This window comes from Symphalangus syndactylus, chromosome X (assembly GCF_028878055.3).
Source record: "Symphalangus syndactylus isolate Jambi chromosome X, NHGRI_mSymSyn1-v2.1_pri, whole genome shotgun sequence".
NCBI lineage: Eukaryota > Metazoa > Chordata > Mammalia > Primates > Hylobatidae > Symphalangus > Symphalangus syndactylus.
Window position 1 is genome coordinate 139,762,065 of NC_072447.2, and position 9,990 is coordinate 139,772,054.

Below are 9,990 nucleotides of genomic sequence, written 5' to 3' on the forward strand. Positions count from 1 at the left end.
CCAGCTACTCGGGAGACTGAGGTAGGAGAATCGTTTGAACCTGGGAGGCAGAGGCTTCAGTGAGCTGAGATCGCACCACCGCACTCCAGCCTGGGCGACAGAGAAAGACTCTGTCTCAAAGAACCCACACACAAGGCCGGGCGCGGTGGCTCACACCTCTAATCCCAGCACTTTGGGAGGCCAAGGTGGGCTGATCATGAGGTCAGGAGATCAGGACCATCCTTGCTAACACGCTGAAACCTCGTCTCTACTAAAATACAAAAAAAAAAAAAAAAATTGCCAGGTGGGGTGGCACCTGCCTGTAGTCCCAGCTGCTCGGGAGGCTGAGGCAGGAGAATCTCTTGAACCCAGGAGGCAGAAGTTGCACTGAGCCGAGATTGCACCACTGTACCCCAGCCTGGGCGACAGAGCGAGACTTCATCTCAAAAAAAAAAAAAAACAAAAAAGTCACACACGCTTGAAAGAGGTGACGTTGAAGCAAACACAAAGGAGGACGTAAACACGTAGATATCCAGGAGAAGAGCATGCTGGGAAGACTGAAATATACCTACCATGTTCTAAGAACAATAAGGAGGTCAGTATGGCTAAAACTGAGTGGGAGAATACAAGAGTAGTAGGAGATGAGGCTGATAAGTAGCACAGGAGCCAAATCATGTAGGTTCATGTAGGCCATGGTCGACTTTGGCTTTTACTGTGTGTGAAATGGGAAGTCACTGGAGGGCTTAGAGCAGAGGAGTGATGTATCTTACTTACATTGCAACAGGATCACGTTGGCTGCTGTGTTGAGAATACACTGTAGGGAGCAAGGGTGAAAGCAGGGAGACCAGTTAGGAGACTTTTATAAATAGTGCCTTGGATCAAAGTGGTAGCAGTGGAGGTGGTAAGAAGTAATTGGCTTCTGAATATATTTTGAAGGTAGAACCAAAAGGATTTCCTTACATAAAATCCAGATGGCATGAAAGAAAAGACTGACTCATTTGACAATAAAAGCATTCATTCATTCTCAAGCTGCTTTGATGGTTCATTCTTCTGTAGTGGATCTTTAAATGTTAGAGTTTCTCCAGCTTTGTCACTAGACCCTCTTGTCTTTTCATTCTGTCGTTACTCCTTAGGCAATTTCATCCATTCCCAGGGTGTTAATTACAATAAATATCACTAAGACTCTCAGATTTATATTTCTATGCCAAATCTTAGTCTTGAGCTCCCCAACTTGTATATCCAACTTCCCACTTGACATTATCACTTGGCTGCCTTAAATTCATTCACTCATTCCCTTGATGAATATTTATTGTGTACCAAATATGTGTAGGCACTATAGTATGGGCTGGTATACAATGGTGAATGAATAAAACAGACTTGGCCCCCTGCTCTCATGAAGCTTCCAGTCTAGTGAGGATGGGGGTAGGGGGTGGTGAGAAAATAAACAAGAAAACAAACAAAAAGTGAAAGCTGCTATAAAAACCAAGTTGCAGTAATACAGAATAAAAAGTATGTATGTGCAAGGAGAGGAAATCTACTTAGAATAGTCAGAGAAAAGATCTCTAAAGAAGTTTCATGGAAGCTGAGAGTTCAAGGATGAGAAACAACCACCCATGAGAAGAACTGTAGAAAGAACAGTGTAGACAACAGCAACAGCATATGCAAAGGCTCTGTTGAGGAAAATAATTTCATGTATTTGAAGAACTGAAATGAAGCCACTATGGCTGGAAAATAGTAATCAAGGAATAACAGTGATAAATGATTAAGCTGGAGGGTTAGGAAAGTGTCAGATCATCCAGAACCTTGTAAATCATGGCTGGGAGTTTGGGCTAAGAATGAGAAGCCGTTGAAGGGCTTTAATCCAGGAAAATAATTTGAGCTGATTTGTGGGTTTTTTGGGTTTTTTTTGAGACAATGTCTCACTCTGTCGCCCAGGCTGGAGTGCAATGGCGCTATCTCAGTTCACTGCAACCTCCGCCTCCTGGGCTCAAGTGATTCTCCTGCCTCAGACTCCCCAGTAGCTGAGATTACAGGCGAATGCCACCATGCCCAGCTAATTTTTGTATTTTTAGTAGAGACTGGGTTTCACCATGTTGGCCAGGCTGGTCTAGAACTACTGACCTCAGGTGATCCGTCCACTTCCACCTCCCAAAGTGCTGGGATTACAGGCGCCAGCCGCCGCACCCAGCCTGATTTATGTTTTTGAAAGATCACTCTGGCAGCTGTGTGGAGACTGAGTTACAAGGGGCCAAGTGTGGAAGCTAGAAAACCACTTAGGAGTTAAAGGCAGTATTTTGAGTGAGAAATGACGTGACTCAGACTAGGTTAGTGGTCATGGAGATGGAGAGAAGTAGATAGATCAGAAATATATTTAAGAAGTTGAAACAATGCACACTAGCCTAGCTAAGAACACGGACTCTGGTGATTAACGGCCTGGCTTAAAGCACAGCTCTGCCACTTCCTAGCTGTGTGAATTTGGGCAAATCCATAATCTCTCTCTGCCTCAGTCTCCTCATTTACAAAATGGGGATAGTCATATTTATAGGAAGTGTGAGGATTAATATTCACAAAGCATTTAGAACCATTCCTAGAGCACAGAAGCACTATATTAATTGTTAACTATCAATAATGATAGTGGATGGCTGGGTGTGGTGGCTCATGCCTGTACCCATCACTTTGGGAGGCCAAGGCAGGAGGATTGTTTGTGCCCAGGAGTTCAACACTAGCCTGGGCAACATAGCAAGACCCCATCTTATTTAATTATTAATAAAAAATGACAGTGGATTGACTGTGGGGAATGAGGGAGGAACCAAAGGTGATTCCAGGTTTTGGCATGAATTACTGGATGTTTTTTTGAGATACTAGGGTGACAAAACCTGAGTCTTGGTGGAAGCCACTAATTTGTTGTCTACATCAACTGGAAAAAGTCACAGATTTTCTTTTTTTTTTTTTTTTTTTGTCTTTTTTTTTTTAATTAATTTTTTTTGCATACAAAAACAATAAACATTTTCTAAAAATACATACAAACAAAAAGATGCGTATCAAACATATTAGGAAGGTTGCACATGGGAAGTCGGGGAATAGAAATGGGGGTGGGAGTTAAAATAAATGAGAGAGGGACTTTATATGGATCAGTGATAATAACTCAATCCTCTATTTGACAAAGAAGAGGGAGAAGGAAGAGGAAGAAAAAGAAAGTGGGATAAAGGATCAGAAAGGGAGGAAAATAGAAAAAATTAGAGTATGACTCCAGGGTAGACCTGTTTTGTTGTCATTGAGTTGGTTGGTTGGTTTGTCTGTTGTATTCTTCATGTTTCGCCAAGTTGGCCAGACTGGTCTCGAACTCCTAGCCCGAAGTGATCAACCCGCCTCGCCCCCCAGAGTGCCGGGACCACAGGCGTGAGCCACCACGTCCAGCCCCCACATTGCTTCTGGCCTCCGTGGTAGACCTTCCAGACGGAGCGGCCAGGCAGAGGAGCTCCTCACTTCTACCCAGACACGGGGCGGCCGGGCAGAGGGGCTCCTCACTTCCCAGACGGGGCGGCCAGGCAGAGACGCTCCTCATTTCTTCCCAGACGATAGGTGGCCGGACAGAGGCGCTCCTCACTTCCCAGACGATGGGTGGTCGGGCAGAGGCGCTCCCCACTTCCCAGACGATGGGTGGCCGGGCAGAGGCGCTCCTCACCTCCCAGACGATGGGTGGCCGGGCAGAGGCACTCCTCACTTCCCAGATGGGGCAGCCAGGCAGAGGCGCTCCTCACCTTCCAGACGATGGGTGGCCGGGCAGAGGCGCTCCTCACCTCCCAGACGATGGGTGGCCGGGCAGAGGCGCTCCTCACCTCCCAGACGATGGGTGGCCGGGCAGAGGCGCTCCTCACCTCCCAGACGGGGCGGCCGGGCAGAGGCGCTCCTCACTTCTTCCCGGACGGGGCGGCCGGGCAGAGGCGCTCCTCACTTCTTCCCGACGGGGCGGCCGGGCAGAGGCGCTCCTCACTTCTTCCCGGACGGGGCGGCCGGGCAGAGGCGCTCCTCACTTCCCAGACGGTGGGTGGCCGGGCAGAGGTGCTCCTCACTTCCCAGACGATGGGTGGCCGGGCAGAGGCGCTCCTCACTTCCCAGATGGGGCGGCCGGGCAGAGGCGCTCCTCACTTCTTCCCGGACGGGGCGGCCGGGCAGAGGCGCTCCTCACTTCTTCCCGGACGGGGCGGCCGGGCAGAGGCGCTCCTCACTTCCTCCTGGACGGGGCGGCCGGGCAGAGGCGCTCCTCACCTCCCAGACGATGGGAGGCCAGGCAGAGGCAGAGGCGCTCCTCACCTCCCAGACGATGGGAGGCCGGGCAGAGGCGCTCCTCACTTCCCAGACGATGGGTGGCCGGGCAGAGGCGCTCCTCACTTCCCAGACGGGGCGGCCGGGCAGAAGCGCTCCTCACTTCCCAGACAGGGTGGCCGGGCAGAGGCGCTCCTCACTTCCCAGACGGGGCGGCCGGGCAGAGGCGCTCCTCACTTCCCAGACGGTGGGTGGCCGGGCAGAGGCGCTCCTCACTTCCCAGACGGTGGGTGGCCGGGCAGAGGCGCTCCTCACTTCCCAGACGGTGGGTGGCCGGGCAGAGGCGCTCCTCACTTCCCAGACGGTGGGTGGCCGGGCAGAGGCGCTCCTCACTTCCCAGACGGTGGGTGGCCGGGCAGAGGCGCTCCTCACTTCCCAGACGGTGGGTGGCCGGGCAGAGGCGCTCCTCACTTCCCAGACGGTGGGTGGCCGGGCAGAGGCGCTCCTCACTTCTTCCCGGATGGGGCGGCCGGGCAGAGGCACTCCTCACTTCTTCCCGGACGGGGCGCCCGGGCAGAGGCGCTCCTCATTTCTTCCCAGACGGGGCGGCCGGGCAGAGGCGCTCCTCACTTCCCAGACGGGGCGGCCGGGCAGAGGCGCTCCTCACTTCTTCCCGGGCGGGGCGCCCGGGCAGAGGCGCTCCTCATTTCTTCCCGGACGGGGTGGCCGGGCAGAGGCGCTCCTCACTTCCCAGACGGGGCGGCCGGGCAGAGGCGCTCCTCACTTCTTCCCGGACGGGGCGGCCGGGCAGAGGCGCTCCTCACTTCTTCCCGGACGGGGCGGCCGGGCAGAGGCGCTCCTCACTTCTTCCCGGACGGGGTGGCCGGGCAGAGGCGCTGCTCACTTCCCAGACGGGGCGGCCGGGCAGAGGCGCTCCTCACTTTTTCCTGGATGGGGTGGCCGGGCAGAGGCGCTCCTCACTTCCCAGACGGGGCGGCCGGGCAGAGGTGCTCCTCACTTCCCAGACGATGGGTGGCCGGGCAGAGGCGCTCCTCACTTCTTCCCGGATGGGGCGGCCGGGCAGAGGCGCTCCTCACTTCTTCCCGGATGGGGCGCCCGGGCAGAGGCGCTCCTCATTTCTTCCCGGACGGGGCGGCTGGGCAGAGGTGCTCCTCACTTCCCAGACGGGGCGGCCGGGCAGAGGCGCTCCTCACTTCTTCCCGGACGGGGCGGCCGGGCAGAGGCGCTCCTCACTTCTTCCCGGACGGGGCGGCCGGGCAGAGGTGCTCCTCACTTCCTCCCGGACGGGGCGGCCGGGCAGAGGCGCTCCTCACCTCCCAGACGATGGGAGGCCGGGCAGAGGCGCTCCTCACTTCCCAGACGATGGGTGGCCGGGCAGAGGCGCTCCTCACTTCCCAGACGGGGCGGCCGGGCAGGGGCGCTCCTCACTTCCCAGACGGGGCGGCCGGGCAGAGGCGCTCCTCACTTCCCAGACAGGGTGGCCGGGCAGAGGCGCTCCTCACTTCCCAGACGGTGGGTGGCCGGGCAGAGGCGCTCCTCACTTCCCAGACGGGGTGGCCGGGCAGAGGTGCTCCTCACCTTCCAGATGGGGCGGCGGCCGGGCAGAGGCTGCAATCCCAGCACCCTGGCAGGCCAAGGCAGGCGGCCGGGGGGTAGAGGCTGCCGCGAGGCCAGACCACGCCACCGCACTCCAGCCCGGGCAACACCGAGCACTGGGTGAGCGAGACTCCGTCTGTAGTCCCAGTACCTCGGGAGGCTGAGGCGGGCAGAGCACTCGGCGTCAGGAGCTGGCGACCAGCGTGGCCAAGATGGCGAACGCGTGCCTGCATCCAAAGGAGAAAAGGCAGGCAGCGGTGGCGCGCGCCGGCAGTCCCAGGCAGTCCGCGGAGCGGGTAGCAGCAAGCCGAGTAGATTGTAGCCTGGGCCAGAGAGGGAAAGAAAGAAAGAAAGAAAGAAAGAAAGAAAGAAAGAAAGAAAGAAAGAAAGAAAGAAAGAAAGAAAGAAGGAAGGAAGGAAGGAAGGAAGGAAGGAAGGAAGGAAGGAAGGAAGGAAGGAAGGAAGGAAGGCAGGCACAGATTTTCAATGGAGTAGATTGAGTCTATTATAAAATTCATGATCACAGATGTCAAATGACAGATCCATATATCACCTAACAATTCTACTTTACATCTTTGGTCAATTCACTTTCCTACCTTCTGCAATCATTTTTCTTTTTTTTTTTGAGACGGAGTCTCGCTCTGTCGCCCAGGCTGGAGTGCAGTGGCACAATCTCGGCTCACTGCAAGCTCCGCCTCCCGGGTTCACGCCATTCTCCTGCCTCAGCCTCTCCGAGTAGCTGGGACTACAGGCGCCCGCCACCACGCCCGGCTAATTTTTTTTTTGTATTTTTAGTAGAGATGGGGTTTCACCGTGGTCTCGATCTCCTGACCTTGTGATCCGCCCGCCTCAGCCTCCCAAAGTGCTGGGATTACAAGCGTGAGCCACCGCGCCTGGCCCATTTTTCTTAAACCTATTCCATTTTTCTGTAACCTTCTACTCCAGCACCAAGTCCCCCCTGCACTCACACTTTTAATATTTGACCCAAACTCCTATTTTACAGAGAAAATAGAAGCCATCTGATAGGAACTCCCTTATCTTCTGGTTACCAAACATACATATCTACCCATTTCTGTACCCATCCTGTCTTCTTTTCCTCCAGAATAGTGATTCCCAAAGTGTTGTTAGTTCCCCCAGAATAGCAGCATCAGCACCGCCTGGGAAGAAGTTAGAAATGCAGATTTGCAGCCTCATCCCAAACCTACAGAATCACAAACTCTGGGGTAGGGTGAAGGAAGGGGTAGCATTCTATGCTTTAACAATCCCTCCAGGAAAATTCTGATGCACTCAGGTTAGAGAACCACTGCAACAGAAAAAAATAATACCTCCTTTCATTTAAGGCCTACCGTTCTACTTGTGCTTCAGATAATGTTCTCCCTGTCTTTTTTTTTTTTTTTTTAAGACAGAGTCTCACTCTGTTGCCCTGGCTGGAGTGCAATGGTTTGATCTAGGCTCACTGCAACCTCTGCCTCCTGTGTTCAAGCAATTCCCTTGCCTCAGTCTCCTGAGTAGCTGTGATTACAACCACCCACCATCATGCCTGGCTAATTTTTGTATTTTTGTAAAGATGAGATTTCACCATGTTGGCCAGGCTGGTCTTGAACTCCTGACCTCAAGTGATCCACCCGCCTCGGCCTCCCAAAGTGCTGGGATTACAGGCGTGAGCCACCACGCCTGGCTGTGTCTTCTTAAGAATTTTATATCATTGTTCCTTTTTCCCTCCTGTGTATTCAACCACTCCTTCTCAACTGGAACTTTCTTGTGTACATAAACATGCTCAAACCTTTCTCATATACAAAAACTCCTCTCTTAATGGTTCATCTCCTTCTAGTTACTTCATGATAGTTTCCCTCTCCTCCACAGCCAAACATCTTAAAAGAGTTGTCAGCATAAGAAATAAAGGAAATCCTGCAGTATATGGCAGCATGGGTGAATTGACATTATGCTAAATGACATAAGCCAGTCACAGAAGGACAAATACTGCATGATTCTGAGAGGTGACAGCGTGCCGGCAGTCCTCACAGCCCTCTCTCGCTCTCGGCGCCTCCTCTGCCTGGGCTCCCACTTTAGCGGCACTTGAGGAGCCCTTCAGCCCACTGCTGCACTGTGGGAGCCCCTTTCTGGGCTGGCCAAGGCAGGAGCCGGCTCCCTCAGCTTGCAGGGAGGTGTGGAGGGAGAGGCGCCAGCGGGAACAGGGGCTGTGCGTGGCGCGGCGCTTGCGGGCCAGCTGGAGTTCCGGGCGGGCGTGGGCTTGGCGGGCCCTGCACTCGGAGCAGCCGGCTGGCCCTGCCGGCCCCGGGCAATGAGGGACTTAGCACCTGGGTCAGCAGCTGCGGAGGGTGTATTGGGTCCCCCAGCAGTGCCAGCCCGCTGGCGCTGCACTCGATTTCTCACCGGACCTTAGCTGCCTTCCTGCAGGGCAGGGCCCAGGACCTGCAGCCTACCATGCCTGGGCCTCCCACCCCCTCCATGGGCTCCTGTGCGGCCCAAGCCTCTCCGACGAGGGCCACCTCCTGCTCCACGGCGCCCAGTCCCATCAACCACCCAAGGGCTGAGGAGTGCAGGCACACGGCGCCGGACTGGCAGGCAGCTCCACCTGCAGCCCCAGTGCAGGATCCACTGGATGAAGCCAGCTGGGCTCCTGAGTCTGGTGGAGATGTGGAGAACCTTTATGTCTAGCTCAGGGATTGTAAATACACCAATCAGCACCCTGTGTCTAGCTCCAGGTTTGTGAATGCACCAATTGACACTCTGTATCTAGCTGCTCTGATGGGGCCTTGGAGAACCTTTATGTCTAGCTCAAGGATTGTAAATACACCAATCGGCACTCTGTATCTAGCTCAAGGTTTGTAAACACACCAATCAGCACCCTGTGTCTAGCTCAGGGTTTGTGAATGCACCAATCGACACTCTGTATCTAGCTGCTCTGGTGGGGCCTTGGAAAACCTTTGTGTTGATACTCTGTATCTAACTGACCTGATGGGGAGGTGGAGAACCTTTAGGGATTGTAAACGCACCAATCAGCACCCTGTCAAAACAGACCACTCGGCTCTACCAATCAGCAGGATGTGGGTGGGGCCAGATAAGAGAATAAAAGCAGGCTGCCCGAGCCAGCAGTGGCAACTCGCTCGGGTCCCCTTCCATGCTGTGGAAGCTTTGTTCTTTCGCTCTTTGCAGTGAATCTTGCTACTGCTCACTCTTTGGGTCCATGCTGCTTTTATGAGCTGTAACACTCACTGCGAAGGTCTGCAGCTTCACTCCTGAAGCCAGCGAGACCACGAGCCCACCAGGAGGAACAAACAACTCCAGATGTGCCGCCTTAAGAGCTGTAACACTCATTGCGAAGGTCTGCAGCTTCACTCCTGAGCCAGCGAGACCACGAACCCACCAGAAGGAAGAAACTTCGAACACATCTGAACATCAGAAGGAACAAACTCTGGACACGCCGCCTTTAAGAACTGTAACACTCACTGCGAGGGTCCGCAGCTTCATTCTTGAAGTCAGTGAGACCAAGAACCCACCAATTCCGGACATGATTCCACTTGTAAGAAGTAGCTAAAATAGTCAAACTCATAAAAGCAAAGAATAGAATGCTGGTTGCCAGGGACTAGGGAGGGGAGGAAATGTGGAGTTGCTAATCAATGTGCATTAAATTTCAATTATGCAAGATGAGTAAGTTCTAGATATCTGCTATAAAACATTTTGCTTATACATAATACTGGGCTGGCCATGGTGGTTCACGCCTGTGATCCCAGCACTTTGGGAGGCCGAGGTGGGCGGATCACTTGAGGTCACGAGTTCAAGACCAGCCTGATCAACATGGTGGAACCCCATCTCTACTAAAAAAAAAAATACAAAAATTGGCCAGGTGTGGTGGCGTGCACCTGTAGTCCCAGCTACTCGGGAGGCTGACCCACAAGAATGGCTTGGACCTGGGAGGCAGAGGTTGCAGTGAGCTGAGATTGCACCACTGCACTCCAGCCTGGGTGACAGAATGAAACTCCATTTCAATCAATCAATTAATCAATCAATCAAACATAAAAAGTGCAAATAGCGTCTATTAAATTTTTTTTATTTATTTTTTAGATACAGGGTCCCACTAATTTGCCCAGGCTGCCTCAAACTCTT